The sequence below is a fragment of the Anomaloglossus baeobatrachus genome, chromosome 1 (assembly GCF_048569485.1).
Source record: "Anomaloglossus baeobatrachus isolate aAnoBae1 chromosome 1, aAnoBae1.hap1, whole genome shotgun sequence".
In the NCBI taxonomy this organism is placed as follows: domain Eukaryota; kingdom Metazoa; phylum Chordata; class Amphibia; order Anura; family Aromobatidae; genus Anomaloglossus; species Anomaloglossus baeobatrachus.
In genome coordinates, this window is record NC_134353.1 from 147,991,399 (window position 1) to 148,007,851 (window position 16,453).

General features: G+C 42.6%; 1 protein-coding gene across 9 annotated transcripts in view; it reads left to right on the forward strand.

The window, feature by feature from the left end:
- The window catches only part of FAT1 (FAT atypical cadherin 1), a 323,107-nt gene that overhangs the window by 136,487 nt on the left and 170,167 nt on the right, over positions 1-16,453 (forward strand). The window lies entirely within an intron of this gene.

Genomic DNA, 16,453 nt, shown 5'->3' on the forward strand with positions numbered 1-16,453 from the left:
TTTTCCGCAGGTACGTGTGGTTTTTGCCATAGATAATGGTCAAAAACCACAGGAAACAACCCGCGGAAAAACCGCGGCAAATCGCGGTAAAACTGCATGCGTTTTTCGGGTGCGGTTTGCTGCGTTTTTTTTACTGCGGGTGCGGTAATCTTTCAGAGGGTCCGGAATTTTCTTAGGAAAATTCCATTTTCTAGTGCGCACGGGGCCTAAGAAAATCACACACGTCAGACCGCATCCTTAAGGTGGCTTTACACACTGCAACATCGCAAACGACATCGCTGTAACGTCACCGGTTTTGTGACGTTACAGCGACCTCCCCAGTGACATTGCAGTGTGTGAAACACATCAGCGACCTGGCCCCTGCTGTGAAGTTTTGATCGCTACAAATCGTTCAGGACCATTCTTAGGTCCTTTGTTTCCCGCTGTGCAGCATGCATCGCTAGAAAGTTTCAGTGTGTAAAGGGGACTTTACAGCGACTTCCCTTTCAAATAGCTGCTTTACAACGTCCCCAACAACCAGCTAGGTCGCTCTGCAGGTCCGGATCGCTGTTGCGTCGTTGGCCAGGTTTGCCTGTTTGACAGCTCACCAGAGACTTTGTAGCGATCCCGGCCAGGTTGGGATCGCTGGTGTGATCGCTAGAAAGTTTGTGTGTAAACCCAGCTTTAGTCATTGCCATATATATAGCAATGACTAAGGACTATGTCTGAAACACATGTGGTTTGTTTTTTTTAATGGTGGAATGATTGTTTATACATGTATTAATATGTCGCAATAAAAGTGTTTTTTGAAGGACCCTTTTGCTGGAATGTTGCTATCTTATGGATTTTGCAGTATGAAGTCTCGTGCAATTTGTATCCTTATCCTGCAGGGGTAAGCAGACCTTCCCTTTCTACTTAGGCTACTTTCACACATCAGTTTTTTGCCATCAGGTTCAATCCGGAAAAAAACGGGTAAAACGGATCCAGTACCGCATCCGTTTTTTCCCCATAGACTTGCATTGTTACCGGATTGTACCGGATGGCTTTGCGGTGCATCCGTTTTTTTCCGGATGCGGCAAAATAAATAAATGCGGCGGCCGGAGGCAACGTAGCTTGCAACGTTTTTTTGTCCGGCAAAAAAAACGCATCGCGCCGGATCCGGCGCGATACGGCGTGTTTTACAATAGAAGCCTATGGACGCCGGATCCGGCGTAATGCGGTAAAAAACGGATGCGGCCGCCGGATCCGTTTTTGTTAACTGCGCATGCACCAATGTAATTAACAAAACGGATCCAGCCAAAAACCGGACGAAAAGGATGCAAAAACGGATGCAAACCGTATCCACCGGATCCGTTTTTTAACGGATCCGGCATAACGGATCCGTTAAAAAAACGGATCCGGTGGATACGGTTTTCACTTTTTTTTCAGGATCCGTTGGATCAGGAAAAAAAAGGACTGTGCCTGAATACAGAAAACTGATGTGTGAAAGTAGCCTTAGTCTGTTTCTTGATCCCTCACGTTGTGGAGACAGTGAAAAGGGCTAGTGCAATTCTTTACCTTCAGCAGCATTTACCTAAGTGGGCACTATAGAATAGCTAATTTATTTTAAAAAAATATGAAATTGAAATGCTTTCTTAATTTTTTTCTATGAAGTGTTATTTGAAAAAATGTTTGGAGAACATTTTTAGAGGGGTTGGGCAGTACCCTTAATTTTTTGCACAAATGATCATTTCTCATCGTCTGTCAGGTTGGGCCAGAGGAAGATGTGCTGTACAACCTGTAGAACAACTGGGACAAAAGTATGTCTTAAAGGAGTTCTCCACTATTTGGACAACCCCTTTTGAGTCCACATGTATTCCCCAGACAAAATAATAAAGACTATACTCTCCTCCCATATCGGTGCCCTTCCAGTTGTGCCGCGGTTCACGTGGGGTTGAGTTATCACTCAAGCCCCATATCCAATCAGAGCGCCGGCTTCAGTCTCTCCTCCTTGGGGTCAAACGAGTTAATCAGCAGGAAGTGAGTGCAGCAGTTGTGCTCACTTCCTGTTGATTGTTTTTGTTCCGAAGGCGGAAAAAGGAAGCTAGTGCTGATTGGATACAAAGCTCACCCGATGTCATGTGAGCCCCAACACAGTGACCCTGTACACCGCTAGAAGGGCACAGTTATGGGAGGTAAAGTATAGGCTTTATTATTTTACTTGGGGGGAAACGTGGAATCAAAAGGGGTTGTCCTAGTAGTAGAGAACCCGTTTAAGAACTACTTTTGTCCCAGTTGTGCTACAGGTTGTGCAGTGCCTAATCACAAATATAACAAGTCCATCAGCACTTGTTTACTTAATATATAATCACCGTCATGTGTATATTGTTTTTTGTAAATCTATTAGTTTATGTGATCATTTGTTCCTTTCTCGACAACATTACAATTACAAGGCAGAGGCCGGTGCGTGCTTACCTGAGGTCGAGCTGATGACCAATAACTTTCATATCTGCCATGAGATGTGGTTAACTACAAATGAGCACATTATTATTCATTCTTAAAACACTGGCAGTGAATGGCACAAATGATCATTCTAGGGGTTATGGCCATTATTGCCCTATGTAAAAGCCCTTTACTGAGGGTTATCATCCTTCTATATGCTGTTCTGAAAATAATCAGGCATGCTCTGTGACCCTGGAAGGGGCCGATCTGCCCATAAATGCAGAATAAAGCCCACAATACACATTAGACTGATAACGGGCTAACAGAAATTGACAGGTTTGATCAACACCCTAGTGTGTATGGAGGCACTGGCTAACTGATTGTCTGGGCAGATGTTATTCCGATGTTCCCAATTTTGGACTGGAGATTTTTGTTCTGGAGTTAAGCCATTTGCCGAGATGTCTGTCAGTGGCTCTCTCATGGACCACACTGGAGCACTCAGCACAGCGAGCACTTATGTATGGAAGAGACAGCCGAAATCGCGGTCCACCAAACGATTGGTCCGGGTGACAACTATCTTTATATAAGGGCCTTAAGATGTAAGGAAAACTGCCATACACTTTAAGCAAACATTTGATATGCAACTATTATTTCTGACTTCCTTTTGGCTCAGCATTTATACGTGTTCTCAGTGAATCGTGGGTAATCACCTGCGCCACACACTTCTAACAGTGACTTATCTCCGTTGAGAACAAGGGATTAGCCATGTTGAAAGACATGCCTGATTCTTTTTCTTCTAACAACAAGAACAGGAATTGGTTGATTTGTCCGACTTTGCTCTAATGTATATGGCCATATTAGAGTGGAAGATCTGTGCTGTTATGAGACTGCAAACTTGAGGCACCGTGAACACAGTACTTAGACAGTCCATTTGGCATACTTTGGCTGCACTTAGCCAGAATACCTATTATTTTTACTTTTATAAAAATATAACTATACTGTACATTATATTTTAACCAATGCGGTTGGTGACTGAGGTCACTACTACATGCTTATATAATACTCGTAGCATATGTCAGAGGCTCACATCAGAAGTAGTGTGTTGACATACACACTTTATACCTCCAATTGAACATCTGAAGTAGATTTCTGAGCTTTGACAACTCTAAAGGCCAAAATAGTGTTGTAACTTGAAGCTCGTGGGATTCAATGCAAAATATCCAATTTGGCTTTGTATTAGTCTCTCATATGAGCGTTTGGGCTTCCTAGGCTCCAGGACCTGGAACGACTGTGACCCATGCACCTACTACAGTTATGTCACTGCCTCCAATCTGAAGAACCAGGTGAATGACACTGTTATCATTCATGTGCACTACCACTTTATTCATTCATAGGGAAGTGCCAGACCAGCCAAGCACAGTGATGGGCTACCTCCACTGGTCCCATTAAGAATGACTGGAATAGCAGTAATCATGATTGACCACTGCTTCATTTGGATGGAGCCAAAAGCCCTTGTTGTTGGGATCGGTAGGGGACAGACCCAGTTATTGAAACGTTATCTGCTATCCTGTGGTTAAGGGATAACTTCCAAACCTGATAATACCCAATTTGTTTGGACTCTACTAACAGCTGCATGGAAGGGCGCCCATTACACAGAATGTGTAATGCATAGTGTGTCTATTAGTGATGCCCATATGATTAGATCAGGCAGGCTGCCCAGTACTCCTAATTTCCTCCTACACTGATTGGCCCTGATTCATCAAAGCAATTTCACCAGAATTCTAACATAAATGGTTTTGAAAAGTTGCAAATATATAGCACAAATTTAAGTTGAGCTAAAATGTTGCTATTGGTGTTTTCATGATAGTTTTCTCTTAGTTCTGATAAAATGGGTTAACCTGGAGTGGGGGGGGGGGGGTTGGGGTTGTGAAGCCACAACTTGTCTACTTGGCCCTTGAAGTCCCTTCCAACTCTACTATTCTATGATTTTATAAATATAGGTGGGATGATTTAGGAAAACCTGCACTCGCAGGGGGTTGGACCCAATGGCCCTTGAGATCCCTTCCAACTCTACCATTCTATGAGTCTATGATTCTACTTCATGAGCTTTGGCGTTCCCTACCCTGACATTTCACTCAAAGTCAATGCCTGAAGTAAAATCTGTGGCGTGGTGCATGGAGTCACACACCACTTGTCAAATTCATGAAGAGTTGTGCACCTCTCAGAAGCTCGGACACCACCTTGCCCCCTCGTCAAGGCTGGCGAGAAAGTCGTCTGTCTTGTTGAATTGGGACCATTAGCACTACTGACTGACTGACATGGGGAATGTTTGCTATAAGGTATATAAGGAGCATGGAGATAAATTTAGGTAATATAACACTGGAAATAGAATCCGCTTATAAGATCCTTTAGTTTGTGAATTACGCCTTTCAAGGTGGAGTTGTCATGACCTTTTATCCCTTTCTCAGATATTCCAGCTTCAAGGGAACATTGGTGAGATACTAATAGCAATATTAATGTTTGAGCAAATTACTTGAGGATAAGCCGACTTTTCCTTTGACCTCAGTAATGGTATCTAATTAGTGAATATTACTCAGAATATGCTGTGATTATGACACTGCATAAGACGGTACGGTGCAGACATCCACCCAGTAACTGCATTCTTCAGAAGAAACTATACTGCAATTACCTGGTAATGGGGTTATCTCAATAATGTACTGCGCTGTGCTCTAATGGAGATTTATCTATTTGTACAGGACTTTGCTCTTTGCCCTTTGTCCAAATGTTTAGTTTTCAATTACACAAGATGGATTCGCTATTAGATCTTTTTAAGTTTCATTTTTTTTTTAACGCATTTTGGAAATGTTATTCACATTACAATGGATAACCGAGGTCTGGCCGGTCCCTGACAGGACGACTGAACTGTAAAATGCTCTAGAACAATCAGCGGCCGGTTGTGAAATCCTGTTCAATGAACACATAAATGTAAAGGTCACCTGTGTCATTTCTACGCAGCGGGAAATGGGCAAAATATCAACTTATGTCTGCTGCAGAGAAAGTCTCTTGTAAGAGCTGAAGTTCTTTGTTTTCCTGTCCAACCTCCGAGGGCATATCCGATTGTCCTTTCCATTTGTAGATTATTTTGCATTTTGATGACTGCAAGTTAAGTAGATTCTAAAGTTGTGGAAGGTTTTTAAAAATACAGCTACTTAAAGGGATCCTGTCATCAGGATTTTCCGTTATAAGCTGTGGCCACCACTAGTAAGTCCTTATATACAGTATTCTAGAATACGGTATATAAAGAGCCCAGACTCCTCTGTATAATGTAAAAACAACTTTTATTATACTCACCTGCAGGGTGGTCTGGTCAGATGGTCATCACTGGTCTCAGTCCGGTGCCTCTTCTCCTCCTTCCATCACCGTCCTCCTGCCCAGCCCCATGTGCATGACGCGTTCTACATCATCCACACAGAGCCCTCCATTGTGCTCCTGTGCATGTGCACTTTGATATGGCCTGCTGAGAGCAGAGCACAGTACTGTAATTCGCAGGCCCGAAGAAAGGTCAAAGCCTGCCCATGCATGTGCACTACAGTACTTTGATCTGCCCTCACCAGGACAGATCTAAGTGCACATGAGCAGGAGCGTAATGGAGGCCTTTGAGTGGATGACGTAGGATGCGTCATCCACATGGTGCTGGGAAGGAGGACGGCGATTGAAGGAAGAGAAGAAGTGCTGGATCAGCAGTATCCACTGGACCTGACTGCCCACAGGTGACTATAATAAAGGTGTTTTTTATGTTATACAGAGCGGCCTGGGCTCTTATATATAGTATTCTACAATGCTGTATATAAGAGCCCACTGGTGGTGGCCACAGCTCATAAGGAAAATCCTGGTGTACAGGATCCCTTTAAGAAACCGTGCCACACTTCTTCATAGGTCGTGTCTAGTATTGCAATTCTGCTCTATTAGAGTATATTACACAGCACGGTTGTGCTGCTGAATTTTCTGCACCAAATGTTAGGAAAAACACTACCAACGATGTGGTGTTTGCAGCGTTTTTCCCCTATTATTTAAAGGGATGAAAAAAAATCCCCCTGCAAAAAGCTTCAAGGATTATGCTGCAGATTAAAGAAAACAGCAGCTGAAAACACACAAGGGGAAAAAGACGATCACACACAAAGTGACTGCAGACTTCTCATTTCAGACTGGACAACTATTTAATACATTGGAGACTATATTGGATGTATTAGAGCTCATAAGCATTTTATGCCCCCAAATGTGCATGCACCAATTCACCTATACGTCATTATTGGTGCCATTTATATTTATATTATATTATTTATATATATATATATATATATATATATATATATATATATATATATATATATATATATATATATATATATATATATATATATATATATATATATATATATATATATATATAATATATATATCTATCTCTTTCAGTTAGGGCTAAACAAGTGCAGTCTGCTGTATATAGTGAGGTCTCACTCTTCTGGCCTCACCTATACATTCTAATAGGAGAGCCTCCTACACAACTATAGATCTTGGAACTATACAAAAAAATTCTGTGCCACACCAAAAATTTGGAAAGAAATAAAATATAATGTAGATCTTGTCTACTATGAACGGTGAGACCATACTTTTCAGGTCTCAATCTAACTATTAATTTCCAATAATAAAGCCCCCTGACTTTCTTTCCATTCATATTATCCCCTACTATTAAGACTCATTTGTAAAAAACATTAGGGGGACACTGATGGTGCGTTCTGCTCGTGCATTGGCCGCTGTGTCAATAACTGTATTAGATTCCACTATACTTTGTTTTTAGGGGGGTTATTTTTGAGTCTCTATTTCATTGCGTTCCTGATGAGTTGCTGTAATCACAGTAACGAAATGCGTCGAGTCAACTGCGCGACTATATCACTGAAGAGATGTTGTATGTTTTTGTTTGCATTTGCTCCCGGAACCACATCGGGACATAGTATTTAGCTGCACATCATGTGTATAGACATTAAGGGTTATTTTATTTATTATTATTAAATGTTAAGTTTTATTATCCCAATCAGTGAGGCCTATTCACATTGGGGATATTGGAAGTTATCAATGATCTCTGTTTTAATTTCAATGTAAACTGCAGCAGTTGATATTATTATTATTATGATTTATAAAAGCGCCATTCATTCCATGGCACTTTACATGTAAAAAAGGGGGGCATACGTAGACAAGTACAATAACCATGAACAATACAAGGATACAAGGCACAGACGGATACAGGAGAAGCGAGAACCCTGCCCGCAAGGGCTCACAATCTACAAGGAATGGGTCAGGATACAGTAGGTGAGGGTACAGCTGGTCGGGCAGCAGTATAGTAGACTGAGGGTTACGGCAGGTTGTAGGCTTGTCAGAGGAGGTGGGTCTTCAGTTTCCTTTTGAAGGTTTCCACAGTAGGCGAGAGTCTAATATGTTGTGGTAGAGAGTTCCAGAGTATCGGTGAGGCACAAGAGTAATCTTGTACGCGATTGTGGGAAGAGGAGATAAGAGGGGAGTAGAGAAGGAGATCTTCCATGCAGGTAAGTAACTGGATATTAGGTCACAGATGTATGGAGGAGACAGGTTGTGGATGGCTTTGAATGCCATAGTTAGTGTTTTGAAGCTAAGTCTTTGGGCAATGGGAAGCCAGTAAAAAGATTGGCAAAGAGGAGAAGCTGGGGTATAGCAGGGGGACAGGTGGATTAGTTGGACAGCAGAGTTTAGTATAGCTTGTAGGGATGTGAGAGTCTTAGAAGGAAGACCATAGAGCAGCAGGTTACAGTAGTCTACTCGGGAGATAATATGGGCATGCACTAGTGTGTTTTTTCAGATTCTTGGTCAAGGAATGTACGGATACGGGAAATATTTTAGTTGGAGTCGGCAAAAGGTGGAAGGGGCTTGGAGATGTTGCTTGAAGGAGAGAGTGGAGTCAAGTAATCATTTTATCTCAAATTTCCCAAATAATTCCTACAGTACTGTATGGTCAGAAAACTGTGAAAATGATCATGAGACTGTGTGCTGCTCCACTACCTAGGCTGATGACATTGAGCATTAGAGAATAGTCATACAAGCAGTTGTCCATATAAATAACTGCCCAATTATATAGGGCTGCAATTCAAAAGCACAAAACAAGAAGCAGAGTAATTCCTACCTCAATGTAAACCATTTCCACATTCCTTGAGCCCCGCTCCCTTCCGAGTTATGATAACTAAGACAATTACCAGACTTTATGCTATATAATATATGGGCTCCTCCCTAGGAAAGCATTACCCGCTTGTATTTAAAGGCAAACCGTCATAGAACAATTTACTTTCTCACTCGAGCAGACAAAAGTCAGATTAATTTGCTAATTTGACTTGTGGGAAGGAAGTTGTCATTAATGACATTTTCCTGAATATCGATAAGTAGATTTTTTCTTTTAGTCCAAGCGATAAAAAAACAGGAAAAATTCTTCTATAGTGATAAACATTACACATTCTTTCCAGACCGGTAGCCTCCTGTTCCTGGCTCCTCTGTGTGCCATCGAATTGGCTCTAATTTAGGATTAGAATGAAGTCTAGAGGAAGCGCTGAGGCATGTAATACCTTCTCCAGTGCATCTCAATGTTTATTCCTCATTTAAGGTATGCCTCAAATCTTATCTACAGAAGGAAACAACAAATTCCGCTCAACTTACACCTGTGTTGTCTCTTCATACAGTGCTATGGGCTCCTAGCAGAGCCGCCAGCACTGTGATTTATTATCTTGGTAATGTTAGCTGAAAGCTGCTACCCTAGAGTCAGACTAATATAGCGCACAACTTTACCCACTTTTTAATTCTCAAGCTGATAGAAAAATAATTGTTAATCTGGAATAAAAATAATTAGAGAAATAAAGAAAAGCAAAACTAAAATGAACCTCTGCTTATTTAGGGAATTCTGTAAATTGTTGTCTCCAACACATTGGAGGAAACCGCATCGCAGCATCCATTCCAGCAGAATGGTCTGTAAACTGTGACCGCTATACAGGAGCTCCAAGGATGGCCTCTTGCATGATATCTTCTTTTGGCTAGCTAGCCTGGTGTGACAACATAAAGGGGAGCCAACACAGGACCGACAGGGCTCCGCTCTACTTCACCAGCCTGAATCTGTGTTTATGATCCTCCCCGGACAGGGGATGTGACACCTACTTTGGTCACAGTCGTAGACGTGGCAGGGCAACACATCACACACTGAGTCTCTTTACAAAACCACAAGGAACGGTTTATTTGTTCTTCAACCTTTTCGACAGACATGGCCATTCCTTTCCTGTTCTGCTGCTGCTGCTGCTCTCTTGGGGTACTTCTGCCTACCCCGCGCCTTGGGTATTAACTTTCTAGCGGCTGAGCCTAAGCCTTTACTTGTCCTCGTTCTTGTCTCCATAGCTTGCTATGTTTAATCGCTGCCTTGGATGGCTACACTAAACGTATTCCAAGGTGAGCCATAGGCTACCGACACACAGAGAATAGCTCTGGGTTCCCTGACTGGCCCAAGTTACCAAGCACTGTCCACACCCCCGAAACCCCTCTGCAGAATTCACTTCCCACCAGCCAACCCTCTGGCTCACTGTCACTCCTTCCATTCTGGCTCTTCGTTACCTCAACAACCTAGAAGTACCTCCTACACTATGTATACATACTAAAACTTTCCCTTGCGGTAATCCCTATCCATCTAACATTCTATACTTTACATCATATTGTGTATTACATTACTCGCATATTACAAATTATACCTTTTTATATTACTATAAAACACACATTAGAGGGAAACATATATACACTATAATAATAAATAATAATAAAACATAGTATTAATAAAAACGCTTTAAACTTTCGGCCACTGGATGGCGCCGACCGCAGCGCTGCTCCGCCTCAGCCAAGCTGTGACAATCATTATTATAAAACACAACTATTATGATATTACATACTATAATATACATTGGACATCTTACATTTAACCACTGTACGAGTGGGGTAACCTAGCCACTTCCTACACGGCAGTGATGATGTCGTAGAAGGATTGTTCTCCCACTCCCATCCGTTGGCCACAGATTACTAATGTGGCCGCTGGACCAAGTCTGGTGAATCAATTTGCCCATCTATAATTGTGAGTGAAGGACCGTTGGGCAGAATTTTATGCCATTAGTTTATGGGTAGCATTAAGGCCGTTCCGCTTCTCTCATACTGCACTTTCCTGCTGAAATCTAGTAGATTCAGTTTGGAGCAACTTTAACTATAAGGATGTTGCCTTAGGAGAAGATATTTATTACAATGCTTTTATCATAATCATTCACATTACAGTGGGAGTAATGCCAGTAATGAATTAAAGCGGTGGTGTGGATAACAGATTATTATTATTTATTATTATAGCGCCATTTATTCCATGGCGCTTTACAAGTGCCAGGTTCAGGTTCAGGTACCAGATTCTCTGGTACCTGAAGGGAGGTGGTAGAGACTATGTTTTCCGCACCATTAGCACAACAAAAGCTCATTTTGCAGCAATTTTTCTGGTGGCATTTTAGGGGCTGTGGTACTGACATGCGTAGTAACATTCCCAACCAGAACACTTTACCTGTATGCCTATGGTTTGAATATATATCTTACAGTGGCATCAAATCAAAACTTCACTTTGCCCTATGACAACACACATAAGTACTCAACCGTATCCTGCACTGAAGTAAGAGGATAACCCGTTTATAGTCCCATCAATCGGCTTCTTCTACCTTCTGCTTCCATGTAGGCAGGGATACGGAGTCACTTGAGTGCCTCATGTAGATCGGTCAGCTCTTCTGGATTTTTTAATGTGGTGATATACATTTCTGTGGAATAGCCCACTATGGGATGTGTTTGGGGACGTGCTGGTTCTGTCTCAGAGGACCGAACATGTTGGATTTCAAAATTCCTGATCATTTGTTTTCACGAAAGAGCAGCCACTGCCAGAGAAGTCTGGAAGCAGCTAACTCTCCATTTTGCTACTGCTAACACTGTCAACACATGCATGCTCGGCTGAGCTGAGAGTGCGTGTGTGAGGGGGGAACAGTAAGGAAGGACATATGTCAGCTGAAATATGGTGTATGGGCTATGACCACTTTTAAAGGATTATTCCAAATATTTTGAAAAGGTATGTTTTGTACAAAATGACAACTTGTGGATCGGTAGTGATCTGAGCACTGAGACCCCACAATCCCAAGAGCGGCTCTCTGAAACGCTCAGTCGGAATATACTGGTGGCTTCTTGTACTTTCAAACTCCCACTGAGGAAAGTGGAGTGGTGGTATACATCTGCACTTACTGCCCTGAAAATTCAGTGTCGCAATTTGGCGGTAGAGTTAACCTGCCGGCAGACTGCTGTGACCCCACTGATTCTCCAGTTATTGTTTATCTTTTGGAGAGGTGATCATTAGTTAATATTGAGGATCATCCCTTAATTTACAAGAGTTGCTAATGGCAGATTCTCACTATATATACTGTAGCCAGATTCCTACCCTACATATATTGTGTACACAATGGGTTACATTTCCAATCGAGTAGAATAAGCCGGGGATCCGCTCACTTGTGCGGAGATACATGTACTGTCACTTTAGACAGCAATAAAATCTAATCACATCGCACAGACATCATCACTTTCTTGATCCCTGCTCCGTAGCTCACATGATATTTTTAGTTGCACTTCATTTTAAACACAATCTAGAAATCGATAGTCCTCCGTCCTGCCCTAAATTTTCCTTTTGCCCTTTCTGGGTATGAGACCTGTGCCCTGTCTGGAAGATTAAGGAGAATTATAGCTTATACTGTACATAGGGAGAATGTAATTTTCATTGCGCTTTGAAGATATTACAAGGGTCAACCACAAGTTAGTTAATCTTATTATCCACTGAAATATTTGAGTTATGGGCCAAAGCTATGCTTAGCATTTATCTCCTGTTACTGTGCAATATTGGTGCGTGACGACTGTGGCCTCCTCTAGTGCCTCCACTATGTGTTATATTGGTTATCCATAAAGATGTTCTGAGCAGACAGCTGTAAATCAAACAGATCCCTCCATGTACAATATTCCCAAAAATGGACATTTTTTGATCCCCTATGGTTGAATTGTCTAAACCTCTGTACCCCTCTAAGCATGGTTATTACAATAATTCCTGCAACAGGAATGAAGCTTGGGTATTAGAAGATATATCTGTAAAGCAGTTTAATAGGTTTGAAAATGCCAAACATAAGGTCTTGTACACATTCATAATAGCCTAAAGCCTGCTTTACACGTTGCAATTTCGCATACGATATTGTATGCGATTTTCAACGCCCCCATCGTATCTGCAGCACGTTCAATTTGTTGAACGTGCCGCACAAACGATTAACCCCCGTCACACGTACTTACCCGTCCATACGACCTCGATGTAGGCGGCGAACGTCCACTTCCTGGAGTGGGAGGGACGTTCGGCGTCACATCGACGTCACGCGGCAGCCGGCCAATAGAAGCGGAGGGGCGGAGATGAGCGGGACGTAAACATCCCGCCCAACTCTTTCCTTCCACATTGCCGGCTGGAGCCGCGGGACGCAGGTAAGATCTGTTCAATGTTACTGGGGTGCCACACACTGCGATGTGTGCTGCCTCGGGAACATTGAACAACCCGACGTGCAATTCGTCAGGATTCTACGACGTGTGTGCGATGAACGTTTTAACATGCAATCGCACGTACCTGTCAGACACTACAATGTACCTTACGATGCCGGATGTGCGTTACTTAAGACGTGACCCCGCCGACACATCGTAAGATATATTGTAGTGTGTAAAGCGGGCTTTAGAATGGTATATTTGCTGGAAACTACTCTCGATGTATACCTTTAGCTGATGCCATAGAGTGGCATCCTTCTCCAAAGGGCTGCCATGTTAGAAATCACATACTATGCTACATACACACTCCACAACACTTTTTCGTACATTTGTTTGTGCTATACCTTCTTGTTGGAGGCCAAAAGGACTCTTCAGTTTAATGGATCTTCTCAATTGTAAATGAGGAGCTGTTTTCTGTGTTCAAGATGGGAAAATGATATAACAGGTGATCTAAGAATTTTAAGGGAAGCTATATTCTAAGGCAATATCCATAAATATAGTTGGATATTTTATATAAACTGTTTAAAACTTAGGATAATGATCATTAAGTCTGAAGCAGTTCCTGCCAACAGCTACCATGGCCAGACCGTTCCTCCGTAACTGAGAAATCAGAATTTGAATCGATATGAAAATAAGACTGTAGATCTGAGGCTTCGGTCACTCCAGCTCTATTCTCCTGGTCAGCGCTTCCTCCTCCTGCTTGTCTGATGACTCCTTTTGCCTGAAGTCACACAGCATAAACGCTGTCAACCAAGCATGAGGAGGCGGCACTGGGCTTGGAATAGAGCTGGAGTGACCGAGGCTTCAGATCTTCAGCCTCATTTGCATATCAATTCAGACTCTGATTTCTCTGTAGTAGAGGAAGGGATGGCCATATAAAGCTATTGCTGTACTTGTCTTTTAAAGACCTTCATGTGCATATAGTTTAGGGGATGACATTATGCTGACATATTGCCTTTAAACCTTAAAAAGAAGAAATGTACTGTGCTCGCCCAAAGTGGCAAATTATCATCAATCATACCACAAACATGTAGTTTCAGCCAAAAAGACAAAAAATTTCAACCTGTCTCGTCACATTTTCAACACTGAACAAATGAACACAAATAAGTTTTAAAGGGAACCTGTCACCACTTCTTTGACCTATAAGCTGCGGCCCCCACCACCGGGCTCTTATATACAGCATTCTAACATGCTGTATATAAGAGCCCAGGTCGAGGGTATAACATAAAAAACACTTTATAATACTTACCTAACGGTCGTGCGGTGGGTGCATGACACGGCTACATCATACACACTCGCCGGTCCTGTGCAGGTGTACTACAATACTTTGATCTGGTCTGCTCAGGGCAGATCAAAGTGCACCTGCTCAGGACCTGAGTGCCGGCGAGTGTGTATGACGTCGGACCCGTCATGCACCGAGGCTAGAGAAGAAGAACAAAGATGGCCAAAAGAGGTGGCTCCGGCACCAGATAACGGAGACGCCCTTAAGGCCCACAGTGCGACCGTTAGGTAAGTATTATAAAGTGTTTTTGTTATACCCCCGGCCTGGGCTCTTATATACAGCATGTTAGAATGCTGTATATAAGAGCCCGGTGGTGGTGGCCGCAGCTTATAGGCCGAAAAAGTGGTGACAGGTTCCCTTTAAGCAATCATTGATATGGTAAGTTTTTGACCAACTTATCTTTTATATTTATATATATATGCAATTTTTTTTCAAACGGTGTAAATGCCGCTGTTCACGTTAAGCTGGGGATATTTTTCTTTGATTTCTTCATTCATGAAATATGGCCCCCTTTTCTGTGTATGTAAATCTAGTATTGATAGCCAACTGGGTGTGGTTATCTACTCTTCTTTGTGGGTGTCTTTTTGAGCACCACACCTTCAGAAATAAAAAACAATAGATTGATTTTTATATTCAGCGAAGAGGTGATAACCTCTCCATTTCTGAAAAATTAACGGGTAAAAAATACATATTTATGGAAAGTTACAAGTCTATTCTAAAAACATGATTCTGGTATGAACAAAGCCTAAATGCCGCTTTACACGCTGCGACCGATATCGCTAGCGTGGTACCTTCCCCCATCGGTTGTGCGACATGGGCAATTCGCTGCCCGTGCCGGACAACATCGCCCGGACCCGTCACACTACTTACCTGCCCTGCGACGTCGCTGTGACCAGCGAACCGTCTCCTTTCTAAGGGGTCGGTTTGTTCAGCGTCACAGCGACGTCACAGCTGCGTCGCTGAACCGCCGCCCAATAGAAGCGGAGGGGCGGAGATGAGCGGGACGTAACATCCCGCCCACCTCCTTTCTTCCGCATTGTGGGCAGGAGGCAGGTAAGGAGAGCTTCCTCGTTCCTGTGGTGTCACACGTACCGTTGTGTGCTGCCGCAGGAACGAGGAACAACTTCGTTACTGCTGCAGCAACGATATTAGAGAATGGACCCCCATGTCACCGATGAGCGATTTTGCACGTTTTTGCAACGATGCAAAATTGCTCAAAGGTGTCACACGCAACGGCATCACTAAATCGACCGGATGTGCGTCACCAATTCCGTGACCCCAACGAGATCGCTTGAGCGATGTTGCAGCGTGTAAAGTGGCCTTTAGGCCTCATAAAGGAGCACTCATTGCCTATAACTACTCAAATCTCTGTTTTAGATGAATTATCCCTAGTCTCAGTATTGCCCACATTCCTTTTACCATGCATTTTATTTGTCATTCTAATGAGCCAATTTCTAACATTTAATCTTATTTTAATATAATTTTGTAATTATACGTTAGAATTTCCCAAACAATGTGACACGTCGGCACTTGACTTGTTTTTATAAAGCCATAGCGTTTACCGTAGTTGATCTACAATTAGGGGATTACAAGGAAAATATAGGGATTATTATTAATTGACTCTCCTCGGAGTTTGCGGCAATGGATCGTCATAGTCTAGAGGATATTCGCTTGTAAATATTCAGCTGCCATAATGGGTGTGCAAAAATATTCCCCCTCTGGTTTTACAAGACAAAAATGACTCCATAACACATGTTTTCTTCATCCTCCTGCTTTAAAGCCTTGTAAATGTTTTAATATCTTTGATGCGATGGTTTGTAGTCTAGTCACACCTTCATCTTCCTCCTGCAATCTGATGATTACCGGTGGACGGTATGGTGGGTACGCACGATCTGCCGCCATTGTCCAGTATGGAGCAGCTGCTTTTACATGCCATCGCTGGTGGTACAATGACGTGACGGGAACTTTTGTATTATACGTTATGTCCCTCATTGATAAAACAGCGGAGCTGGGACAAAAACTCTGCATTTCTCAATCTAGTCTGCTCTAAAGGGAGCACAATTCTTCTATTTCCATCAGATGAAA